We start from the raw sequence: 13387 nt of genomic DNA, 5'->3' as shown, positions 1-13387 counted from the left end.
TTAAGGAGTTCGAGACCAGCCTGGCCAACATGGTGAAACCTCGTCTCTACTGAAAGTACAAAAATTAGCCAGGTGTGGTGGTGGGTGTCTGTAATCCAAGCTACTCGGGAGGCTGAGGCAGGAGAATCACTTGAACTGGGGAGGCAGAGGTTGCAGTGAGCCGAAATCGTGCCATTGTACTCCAGCCTGGATGAAAGAGCAAGACTCCATCTCAACAAAAAACAAAAAAACAAAAAAAAAGGAAATCCTGTTACATGGATGAACCTTGAGGACATTTCGTTAAGTGAAATATGCCAGTCACAAAAACACAAATACTATGTGATTCCACTTATATGAGGTATCTAAAGTAGCCAAATTCACAGAAACAGAAAGTAAGATAGTAGTTACAGGCAGTTGGGAAAAGGTAAAAGAGAAGAGTGGTTTGATGGGTACAAAGCTTCAGATTTGCAAGATGAAAAAGCTCTGAAGATCTGTTTCATAACAATATGAATATATTATACTTAACACCACTAAACGGTATACTTAAAAATGGTTAAGATGGCAAATTTTATATTATGTGTATTTTACTACAATTTTAAAGAGCAAACATATGAGCAGTGGTGGAATTCAAATCTATGCCCCCAAGGAGGCTAACGCCTTAATACACAACGTTTTTATTTTTTATGTTCTTTCTATTTTGTAGAGCTGAGGTCTCGCTATGTTGCTCAGGCTGGTCTTAAACTCCTGGCCTCCCAAAGTGCTAGAGGCTACACACGTGAGCCACCACACTCAGCACGTTAGACTGCTCAGCCACACCACCCATGGGGTCAATGGAGAAACAAAAACAAAGACAGTGCTTTGACATGAATTAATTTTTGACTTACATTCTGCTTTACCTCAGAAGAATTAAAGGAGACTGTTCCTGGTATTAATACCAAACAGAACCTGATTAAAATTTAATATTACAAGGACAACTATGAAAATTAATACACAAAACAGCTGTGGCTGGCCCCAATGGTTCATGTCTGTAATCCCAACATTTTGGGAGGCCAAGGCAGGAGAATTGCTTGAGCCCAGGAGATCTTGGAATATGGTGAGATCTCACAATATAGTCAGATCTCATCTCTACTAAAAATTTTCAAAAAATTAGCCAGCGTGGGGCATGTGCCTGTAGTCCAGTTACTTGGGAGGCTGAGGTGGGAGGATCACTTGGGCACAGCAGCTTGAGGCTGCAGTGAGCTATGACTGTACCATTATACTCCAGACTAGGCAACAGACCAAAATCCTGTCTCTTGAAAAAAACAAAAACAAAAAATAAAAAAATTACATATGTGTATATATATATATATATATATGCGCACAGCTGAAAGCTGAATCTGAATAGCTGACTGGAAAAAGCTAAATGAATTACACAAGCAATAGGCCAACACAGAAAACCACCTAAAGTAATATATGTGTATTTATTATATACCTACACTATGTGCACATATAATTATAATACATTTAAAATAATATATATTTTAAATATAGTACAATATAACAATGTGTAAGGACATAAAATAAGGAAATGTTATATGAATCCAAACCCCAATAATTTTGTTACTTATTAATTATATTTACACTGGAATAGAATTTTAAGATAAAACAACAGTTTTGGCAGGGAAAAAATGAAATGTATTTATAACTTCTTTGAAGCCATAAATATTAACACACCAGTATAAGATGAAAGGCATAGACTGCAATCATTTTTTTTTTTTTTGAGACGGAGTCTGGCTCTGTCGCCCAGGCTGGAGTACAGTGGCGGGATCTCAGCTCACTGCAAGCTCCGCCTCCCGGGTTTACGCCATTCTCCTGCCTCAGCCTCCTAAGTAGCTGGGACTACCGGCGCCCGCCACCTCGCCCGGCTAGTTTTTTTGTATTTTTTAGTAGAGACGGGGTTTCACCGTGTTAGCCAGGATGGTCTCGATCTCCTGACCTCGTGATCCGCCCGTCTTGGCCTCCCAAAGTGCTGGGATTACAGGCTTGAGCCACCGCGCCTGGCCGACTGCAATCATTTTTTAAGTCCTCCAAAAATAATACGGCCAGGTGCAGTGGATCATACCTGTTAAGCCCAGCACTTTAGGAGGCCAAGGCAGGAGGATCACTTGAGCTTAGTAGTTCAAGATCAGTCTGGGCAACATGTCAAAACCCTCTCTCTACAAAAAATACAAAAATTAGCCAGGCATGATGGTGCGTGCCTGCAGTCCCAGTTACTTGGGAGGCTGAGGAGGTGCACCTGAGCCCAGGGCTGCAGTGAGCCATGATCGCACCACTATATTCCAGCCTAAGCAAGAGTAAGACCAGTCTCAAAAAACAACAACAACAAAAAAGATTGTGACCATTATTATTATTACTACAAACCATCTCTGAGCTCAGAGTCTTCCATTTACAAAAGGAGTTCAGTTCAAGTCCAATTTAAAAACATTCTAAAAGAAAGTAAAAAGTATGCCCAACTAGAAGAGCAATCACCACATTCGAGTCAGCAGCAGCTTAAATCAGCCTTAACAACCCCAGGAGTGCCACAAAAGGAAAAGTTACCCTTCTTACTCGAAGCCTTCGGATTTAAATGTACAAAGCATTTCCAATCACATTTCTAACAGGCATGTACAATGTAATAACATGAAGCACAATAAAAATTTCCAACAAGCTGCACATCAACAGCCACTTCATTACCTAGAGTCTTTCATGTCCTTATAAGAGTTTTTCTCCACAACAATTGGTTAAATGGGGAAAAAAAAAAGTAGGGTTTTTTGAAAGAAAAAAACATGATTTTTTTCTTACACACTTTAATTATCTTACAGAGAAAAAATCTATACCATTCGTACCTCTTTATCTTCCAACCCAGATCAATAATAAATTAAAACACATAATTGAACACTTATTCAAGTTCCAAACATCTTTCTATAAATTTACATACTAATTCATTTAATTCTCACAATTGTATGCAATAGGTTCTGTTATGATCCCCACCTACAAATGAGGGAACTAAGCTAAAGAGAAGTAACTAACAGCCAAGTGCAGTAGCTCATGCCTGTAATCCCAACACTTTGGGAGGCCAAGAACAGCAGACTGCTTGAGCCCACGAGTTCAAGACCAGCCTGGACAATGTGACGAAACTCCATCTCTGCAAAATTCAGAAAAAAAAAATTAGCCAAGCATGGGGGCACGCACCTGTACTCCCAGCAACCTGGGAGGCCAAGGTAAAAGGGTTCCTTGAGCCCGGGAAGGTTGAAGCTAAAGTGAGCTGTGATTGTGCCACTGTACTCCAGCTGGGCGACACAGAGACTTTGTCTCAAAAAAAAAGAGAAGTCACTAAACCATGTCACACAGATAATAAATGACAGGTTAATAATATTTACAAGGCTGGCCAGGCACAGTGGCTCATGCCTATAATCCTAGCACTTTGGGAGGCCGAGGCAAGCAAATCACACACACACACATGCAAGGCTGGGCACAGTGGCTCATGCCTGTGATCCCAACACTTTGGGAGGCCAAGGCAGGAGGATCACTTGGGCCCAGGAGTTCGAGGCTGCAGTGAGCTATGATCACACCACTGCACTCCAGCCTGGGCAACAGAGTGAGACTCTATCTGTAAAAAAAAAAAAAAAATGTACAAAGCTAGGTGTGGTGGCACGCACCTGTAGTCTCCCAGCTACCTGAGAGACTGAGGAAGGAAGATCACTTGAGCTCAGGCTTCAAAACTGGCCTGAGCAATATAGTGAAACCCCTCATCTCAATATATAAATAAATAAATTTTAAACAAACAAAATATATGTACTCACTAAGTCATACCTTGAATCACGCCTGGGATTCATAGATGTCCCTATACAGCTACAGTCAATGTGTGTGTTAATTTTTACGTTCCTCACTTGATACCACTTTGTTTCCTGATGCTCACGTTTGGATGGCCATTTCATTAGGACATGTGGCAGGACGATGATAATGATGAATGAAAAGTTCACTCTCTCAAAGTCATTGGGATTGGCCACAGAGAGCTGGGCTCCTCCCACAGTTTTTAAGGGGCTGCTATTATTCTGTCGGATCTCTTTTCTTCCTGCAATCGCCTCCACCTTTGCTTTTCTCACTTTCCCTTAGCACACAGGAACAGGGGGCTATCACCCTTGCCTGAGGAATCTGGCTTCTGCCTCCTAAACACAGTTTACCCTCTGTGGTTCCTCTGTCCTCTGTTTTGGCAACAGAGGTACCAGATCCACATTCTCTCTTTATTGGGAAACAGGGACTGATGACCGTCTACAAAGAAACAACCAAGTTTCTGACTGCAAATGCAAAGACAACAATACCTGTCCTAAGACACGGGATATCCATCATACATAAATCTCCACCAAAGTGTGTTTCTGTGAAAAATTACAGGCAATTACTACAAATAACCCTTATCTTCTCCAACTCCTTTTGGCATAATTCAATATTCAACCCAAATACATGACTTAAGTGCATCCTAGTGTCTGCAGTGTAGCCTGAGGTACTGTCTTGTAAGGAGCTCTGTCCCGCTAGTGTGAGTTTGTAGAGACAGACTCTAAAACCTCAGAAAGAAGCAACATAGGAGACCCCATTACTTAAAAAAAAAAAAAAACAGAAGAACCTCAGGAAGAAACAGTTTTGATATTATGTCATTGTGGTAGGCTTCTGTTTCCTAAACCTTTAGAGATGAAGAACTGAGACCATTCAACATATAAGAGAAGACAGAATGGCCGGACGCCTGAAATCCCAGCACTTTGGGAGGCCAAGGTGGGTGGATTACCTGAGGTCAGGAGTTCGAGACAAGTCCAACCAACATGGTGAAATCCCGACTCTACTAAAAATACAAAATTAGCTGGGCGTGGTGGCACGTGCCTGTAATCCCAGATACTTGGGAGGCTTAGGCAGGAGAATCGCTTGAACCCGGAATGTGGAGGTTACAGTGAGCCAAGATCGCGCCATTGCACTCCAGACTGGGCAACAAGAGCAAAACTCCATCTCAAAAAAAGAGAGAGAGAGAGAGAGAAGACAGAATGGTATTATGGTATTATGACCCCCCAAATACCCAGCCCCATTCACCATCGGCCCAAAGCCAGTTCTGCCCTGCTCCACACCCTCATCTACTTCCGTCATGTCTTATTTTGAAATAAATCTCAGATTGTGCATTTATCCCAGAATCCTTTCTCACCCTCCCTGCCTGGCAAGTCAACTAATGTGCACTAAGGAGGCAAGAAATGTACATGGCTTCAGTCTGAGTCTCCTGAGACAGGTCACTTGTAGCCAGGATGATGCAATGTCCTGGAGTCAGGATGCGATGACATATTAACTTGGATGTGGCTGTAAGCCCATGGAGCCCATTCATTCATTCATCATGCAACAAAACTCACGAGTGAGTGCCTACTGTATGTCAGGCCACAGAAAGGTGTATAAAGATAAATTAAAGATAGAACTTAAGCACAGTTATGTAAGATGTCATCAGCCGGGTGCAGTGGCTCACGCCTGTAATCCCAGCACTTTAGGAGGACGAGGCGGGCAGATCAAGAGGTCAGGAGATGGAGATCATCCTGGCTAACAAGGTGAAATCCTGTCTCTACTAAAAATACAAAAAATTAGCCAGGCATGGTGGTGGACACTTGTAGTCCCAGCTACTCAGGAGGCTGAGGTGGGAGAATGGTGCGAACCTGGGAGGTGGAGCTTGCAGTGAGCCGAGATTGCACCACTGCACTCCAGCCTCGGCAACAGAGCAAGACCCCATCTCAAAAAAAAAAAAAAAAAAGATGTTATCACTGGTGAAACCAGATGAAGGGTAAAACCGAACTCTCTGTGTTATTTTTGCAACTTCTTGTGAGTGTAAAACTATTTCAAGCCAGGCAAAGTGGCTCACATCTGTAATCCCGGCACTTTGGGAGGCTGAGGTGGGAGGACTTCTTGAAGCCAGGAGTACGAGACCAGCATGGACAACATAGCAAGACCCCCATCTCTACAAAAAAAAAATAGCAGGCATGATAGCACATGCCTGTAGCCCTAGCTACTCAGGAGGTGGGAGAATTGCCTATACCCAGGAGTTTGAGGCTGCAGTGAGTCATGATTGTACCACTGCATTCCAGCCTGGGCAACAAAGCAAGACTCTGTCTCTAAATATAAATAGGTAAATTAATTAATTAATAATTGTTAAATCATTTCAAAATAAAAGGATTTTAAAAAGAAGATAAAACAGACTGAAAGTTTGCAACCCAGCAAAGGGTAAGATATACCCTCCCTAACAACAAACCTATCCTTAAAAACTCAAAAATAGAATGTAGAAAGTAATAAAAGCTATAATTGATGTGTATTAAGTTCAGAAGAAGATAAGTTTTTCTTCATCTGGGAGATGACAGAAGGCTTCTTTGAGAAAGTGGCAGTTTAATTTGGCATGGAAAGACCAGCACAAGCAAAATCAGCAAAGTGCCAGATACCTGATGAAGTGAAAGCAATTACCTTTAAAAAGTTAACAAAACAAAACACGGATGTGAGCAGATGCCCTACATAGATTAAACAGGTGCGCAACACTGGGCCACTGCCCAGTGTTTTAGGCTTCCCCTAAATGGAAAGGCAAGTGAAGAAAACAAAAGGCACCTCGAAATATCTTACTACAAAAAATGGCTACTCTGACTATTCCTTTTTCTTTTTTTTTTTTTTTTTAGACAGAGTCTCACTCTGTCACCCAGGCTGGAGTGCAGTGGTGAGATCTCAGCTCACTGGAAGCTCCACCTCCCGGGTTCACGCCATTCTCCTGCCTCAGCCTCCCGAGTAGCTGGGACTATAGGTGCCACCACCTCGCCTGGCTAGTTTTTTGTATTTTTTAGTAGAGACGGGGGTTTCACCATGTTAGCCAGGATGGTCTCGATCTCCTGACCTTGTGATCCGCCCGTCTCAGCCTCCCAAAGTGCTGGGATTACAGGCTTGAGCCACCGCGCCCGGCTCCTTTGATTTTCTTAACTGATAAAAAGGTAGACATCATCTTCTAGGAGCTAATTTACATAAAGAATTTCATCCATCCCATGTATCAGTGTTCGTGTTCATTACCCTCTAATAGAGGGCTTGGGTTGCTTTTCCCTTAGCTCTGAACCCGCTCCGTGGACAAATCAGAGGTATTTCTGTGTGTGCCTTGCCTGAGGCTCTTGAGAGTCAGAGACATCATCTCTTTCTGACTGACCCAGAAATCAGGATGCGCTTCTCTTCACCAGAGCCAGGGAGTGTTTTTTCAGAAGACCACCCTGCTGTAGGGGACATATACATAGAGGCAAAGGGATCAAAAATCTGTGGTTCTGACACTCACTGCTAAAAACTTTCCAGAGATGACAGCAGCAGAAACTCAGGCCTGACATCACCGGTGGTCCCCAGCCCCACACTCTCCACTCTGGGTGGGCCCCCTTAATCTTCAGGTGCCACAATCCCTTCCTGCACCTTCACCACTACCCCAGCATACAAGTATTTGCTTAAATAATGCTACAAGAAGATCAATCTCAATAATCTGTTCCTATTCCATATATGACTACCATGTGGGTTCTATTCCTTTTTTATTTAACTGGCAATTCATTAGTAAAAGAATTATGAGACTGGAAAGGGTATCAAGATCTACCTCTTCAAACAAGATCACCTTACAAAAAGTGATAACAATTCTTTTATTTAATAGTATTTTACCATTTTTGCTTCAAGATAGTTTTTATCTACGGAACAACTTGGGAAGATGAATTTCAACAAATGATATTTTTAATTTTTTGAGGTTTCAATATTTTATTCAAGTTTTATTTTAAGTGATGTTAATTACAGCACTTGAAGGGGAGGATCTAATTCCACACAATATGAAAGACTCTAAAATGTACCCATTAAACTGCTAAAGAATAAATTGAGTGGTGAGAATGCAACAAAAGTCCAATTTAGATTCTAAGTGTTGTCACCATGTCATTACAATCACACAACCTCTCCCCAGCTTATAGCTAGAGCTCCTGAAAGCTATTTCATACTCTGGTGCGAGGGCAAAAAAGCACAACACAAGAAGGAATTCAGTACTGAATTACTGACTTCATCAGATCCACCCTCTCCACCCCAAAATGGTACAACAGAAGCAGCTGTCACGCCCTGCAGACCTTTTGGTATAAGAGATGAAGGACTGGGATGGAAACAGGTCATGAAGATCTGTCTAAAAAGGTCCCTTAACCGGGTGCGGGGGCTCACGCCTGTAATCCCAGCACTTTGGATCACTTGAGGTCAGGAGTTGGAGAACAGCCTGGTCAACATGCTTAAACCCCGTCTCTACTAAAAATACAAAAATTAGCAGGGCATGGTGGCATGTGCCTGTAATCTTAGCTACTGGAGAGGCTGAGGCACAAGAATCACTTGAACCCAGGAGGCGGAGGTTGCAGTGAGTTGAAATCACAGCACTGCACTCCAGCCTGGGCGACAGAGTGAGACTCTGTCTCAAAAATAAATAAATAAATAAATAAATAAATAAATAAATAAATAAATAAACAAAATAAAAACGTCTTTGTCAGGTGAATTTGTACACACCATGATGCAATGAGCCTCTCATCAACTGGGGTTAGGAAACCAAGGTTCAATTATCAGAAAGTTAGAGTTTCATTCATTTATTCAATACAAATTTACAAAGTGCCTATACATAATCAGCTTCCACTTGCAGCCATTTCTAGATTTTTTTAAAACCTGGCATCTCTAGAAGGGCTACCAAATTCCCCCCAAGTCTACAGCTAAAAGGACCTTTTTTGGAATTGGGTTTCTTCTGTATCTCTGAAAAGGCAGCACTCGTTTTGAATCATCTTTAACCTGGAGGTCTAGCATGAAATTTAGCAATACTTGCATCTCAGATATATGTTAAAAGATACATTAAATTCTGAAGGTAGCTATACTGCAAAATAGTTAAAATTAAACAACTGTACAGTATTCATTTGTGCTTGAAATTCTAGTTCTAGACCAAGCTCACAGCCACCAGCATCAACGTTCTTGCCATCCAGCTGAGCTGACAGCATCAGCTTAATACTTGGCTTTATGATCTGAGTCTATCCTAAACCTGTCAGGCTAGGGTTGTACACTTTAGCCAAGAAGCAGGCATCAGGGTCCATCTGATACTTGCCTGCTGTTCTGAAGTGAGTGTTACTGTTTCCTGATGTCCAGGCAAGCTTAACAGCAGTCTCCAACTTCTTATTCACCTCTGGGAAATAGAGGTGCCAAACTCTGCCCTGTCATTCACATAAGTATGAAGCTGGAATTCATCAGTCTTGTAGCCAAGAGTAAAGTTCCTCTGGGTCTCTTAAAACTCTGCAGTCTCAAAATTCATCCGGTAGCCAGCCAGTCAGCCCTCATTACCCAGCACTACAGCACCCTAGATTGAAGGTCCAGTGATGTCGAAATCCAGTGCAACCCAGGTTGATACGCTCCTGCCTATAGTGGGTTTTGATTTTAGCATTTTTTCCCCCCAGTGTTGGGTGAGAAGTGATGAATCGAAGGTCAGCTTCAGTCCACATGCAAGCTGATCCTCCATGCAATCTCGGTGCCCAGTGTGTGGTGTTTCATTTCTCCGTAATCGTCAGGCCATATCTGGTCCATTTGTACTTGGTTCGCAGGCTGCCGGTCACTTTGGTGGCCTCAGTATTGGGCTGAGTCTGAGTTTGTAAATTCCAATCCATTCTCAGATTTTGTTTTCAAATCAAATTTTATTAAGCCAAATCCATAGCTCTTGGTGAACACATCCCTGGCAGATTTGCCAAGTTCAGCTTACGTGGGAGGCATAACCATCTTCTGCTCAGAGGCGGTGGCAGCGGGCTCAGTGGTGGCGGCGGGCTCGGTGGTGGCTGCAGCGGGGGCTGCCTCAACAAATGACATTTTTGAAAAGTGAGATAGTTCATGCTGATATCATTATTTGCTATTTCCTAACCACAGGTAACTAATTTGTCCAGTGCTCAACTCAGATTATTTTTACTTAACTAGGTACTCACTGCAAACATCAGGACAATGATACTTCTACACTCAAAAAGTTTCCAATATGCACATTAAAACAAGTTGCCCAGGTTGGTCTAGAACTGCTGGCCTCAAGTGATCCACCCGCCTTGGCCTCGCAAAGTGCTCGGATTACAGACCATGAGCCACTGAGCCCAGCCAAAACAAAAGATTTAATCAAAGTAGGGATATTTCAAAGTATCTAGCCTATAAGGTCTTCCTGAAACAATAAGCTAAGTGTTTTAGTCTACAGTCATGAATACAAAAATATTCACAGTACTAAAAGCAGCAATACTCAAATAATCCTAATACTGAGGTATTGCTGACTCCTAACTCTCCACAGATAAGAGCTAAAATTCATGAGTTATCATCCAAGGCTTCAGATCTGCCACTCTCCGCCTTGTACCATCTGCTCCAACTAATGGAAAGTAACACAGTCCCCAGTCTTCTCACGCCTCTTGCCTTTGCACATCTACCCTCCCTTCTTGACCAACATCAACCAGGCCTTTGAGTCTGAGCTCAAGCATCACCACCCCAGGGAATCCTTATCTTAGGTCCACTAGCATGGCTGAGTTTCTCCCTGGTGTTCCTACAGCAGCCAGTGCTTATCTCTAGTAGTGCACATAGCTCATCGTGTAGTGGTTGTACATTTAGCTGTCTGTCTCTCCAGCTAGGAAGCAAGTGGGGCTGTGTGTCTTTAAAAAAACAAAAACAAAACAACAACAACAACAAAACACTATATTGCCTAATCATGACACTTAAGAGGTACTCAGAAAATACGTTGTTGGACTAAATTAATGGTACAATAAATTTTATCGTTAGAGAGTTCAACTGTTTTATCAGTCTAATGGAATATTTAGGACAAAATGATATATTTGGTGTACAGATTTTAAAAATAACAATTAGAGATAACACATTACTATCCTTACTTCATACCACACACAAAAATAATGAGAATGAGTGTAGTACTAAATGTAAAAGTGAAAACTTTAAGATTTTATTTTTTTAAGACTATTTAATTTCTTTCCTTTTTCCTTCCTTCCCTCCTTCCTTCTTTCCTTCCTTCCTTCCCTTCTTCTTCTTCTTCTTTTCTTTCTTTCTTTTTCTTTTTCTTTTTTTGAAACAGGGTTCGGCTCTGTTGCTCAGGCTGGAGTGCAATGGCACGATCACGGCTCACTGCGGCCTCTACCTCCCAGGCTCAGGTAATCCTCCCACCTCAGCCTCCCAAGTAGCTGGGAATACAGGTGTGCACCACCACACCCAATTAGTTTTTGTATTTTTAGTGGAGACGGGATTTTGCCATGTTGCCCAGGCTGGTCTTGAACTCCTGGGCTCAAGTGATCCACCCACCTCAGCCTCCCAAAGTGCTGGGATTACAGGAGTGAGCCATTGTGCTCAACCTATAAAGATTTTAGAAGAAAACATAGGAGTAATGTTTGTGACTAAGAAAGTAGGCAAACTTTTTTATATACCGCACAAAGAGTAGTAATCATGAAGGAAAATACTGATAAATTAGACTTCACCAAAATTTAAAACTTTAGTATAGTAAAAGACACCACTAAGAAAATGAATAGGCAAACCAGAAATTAGAGGAAAATATTCACAACATATTTATCTGACAAAGGACTAGTATCCAGATTGTACAAAGAACTCCTAAAACTCAATAGCAAAAATAACCCATTTTTTAAAAAAATAGGCTATGTGGACAAACATTTCACATAATAAATTATGTAAAAAGCCAGTAAGCTAATGAAAACAATGATCAACTCTTTGCCATCAGAGAAATTAAAACCACAATGAGATATTACTACACTCCAGACAGAATAACTAAACTTTGCAAAACCAGTAACACCGAGTTTGTGAAGTAACTGAAACCGTATATAGTCATACACCACATAAAGACATTTCTGTCAACAACGGATCATATGTATGACAGTAGTTCCATGAGATTATAATACTGCATTTTTACTATACCTTTTCTCTGTTTAGGTATGTTTAAATACACAAATAGGCCAGGCACAATGGCTCACACCTGTAATCCCAACACATTGGGAGGCCAAGATAGGCAGATCATCTGAGGTCAGGAGTTCGAGACCAGCCTGGTCAACATGGTGAAATCATGTCTCCAACAAAAATACAAAAATTAGTCAGGCGTGGTGGTGCCTGCCTGTAATCCCAGCTACTCATGAGGCTGAGGCAGAAGAATCGTTTGAAATCAGGAAGCAAAGGTTGCAGTGAGCCAAGATCGTGTACCACTGCACTCCAGCCTCAGTGACAGAGACTCTGTCTCAAAAAAAAAAAAAAAAAAGAAATACAATACACAAGTATTTACCACTGTGTTATAACTGCCTATAGTATTCAGTAGATTCTGCATAAGTTCGTGGCCTAGGAGCAACAGGCTACACCATACAGCCTAAGTGGTGAGGTATGTAGCAGGCAGTACCATCTAGGTTTGTGTGAGGATGCTCTACGATGTTCACAGAGCAAGGAAATCTCCAAAGCATCTCCCGACGTTATGCGACTGTATACTCTTGGTGGGAGTACAGAATGGTAGATTGGTACAAAAGTTAATTGTGGTTTTTGCCATGAGGATTAGTGGCAAAAACCGCAAATACTTTTTCCTTTTTTTTTGAGACGGAGTCTCGCTCTGTCACCCACGCTGGAGTGCAGTGGCATGAGCTGAGCTCACTGCAACCTCCGCCACCCAGGTTCAAGTGATTCTCCTGCCTCAGCCTCCTTAGTAGCTGGGATTACAGGCATCCGCCACCACGTCTGGCTAATTTTTGTATTTTTAGTAGAGACAGAGTTTCAACATGTTGGCCGGGCTGGTCTCCAACTCCTGACCTCAGGTTATCCGCCTGCCTCAGCCGCCTAAGGTGCTGAGATTACAGGCATAAGCCACTGTGCCCAGCCAAAAACAGACCTTTTATAAAAACATAAAAATACATTAAACCACTTTGTGAAGATAAATGCGAAAATTTAGGTGAAATGGAAAATTTCCCAGAAAAATGAATCACACCAAAATTTGCAGTTTTTGAATAACTGGAAAAACTGAATGGTCCTACAGTCATGAAAAAAATTGAATTTACACTTTGACATCTATTCACCAAAAGATGCACACCAGGTCCAGATGATTTTACAGGCAAGTTCTATCAAATACCAAGCATGAATAACCCCTATTTTATATAACACTATCCCAAATAATTTAAAAAGCAGTCACCAGCTCATTTTAAAAAGTCAGTGAAAGGCCAGGCGCAGCAGCTCACGCCTGTAATCCCAGCACTTTGGGAGGCCAAGGTGGGCGGATAACTTGAGGTCAGGAGTGCAAGACCAGCCTGGCCAACATGGTGAAAACCAGTCTCTACTAAAAATACAAAAATGAGCCAGGCATGGTGGCGCA

The 13387-nt window shown here is 41.9% G+C and overlaps 1 protein-coding gene and 1 pseudogene across 1 annotated transcript in view; both read right to left on the bottom strand.

Annotated features, from left to right (window-relative positions):
- The window catches only part of KCNG3 (potassium channel, voltage gated modifier subfamily G, member 3), a 77150-nt gene that overhangs the window by 22945 nt on the left and 40818 nt on the right, over positions 1-13387 (bottom strand). The window lies entirely within an intron of this gene.
- On the bottom strand, positions 8895-9786 carry LOC105507504 (annotated as a pseudogene).

Source organism: Colobus angolensis, unplaced genomic scaffold (assembly GCF_000951035.1).
Source record: "Colobus angolensis palliatus isolate OR3802 unplaced genomic scaffold, Cang.pa_1.0 Scaffold15, whole genome shotgun sequence".
Lineage (NCBI taxonomy): Eukaryota > Metazoa > Chordata > Mammalia > Primates > Cercopithecidae > Colobus > Colobus angolensis.
Note: the sequence above shows the minus strand (reverse complement) of the source record. Positions and strands in the feature narration are given on the sequence as shown.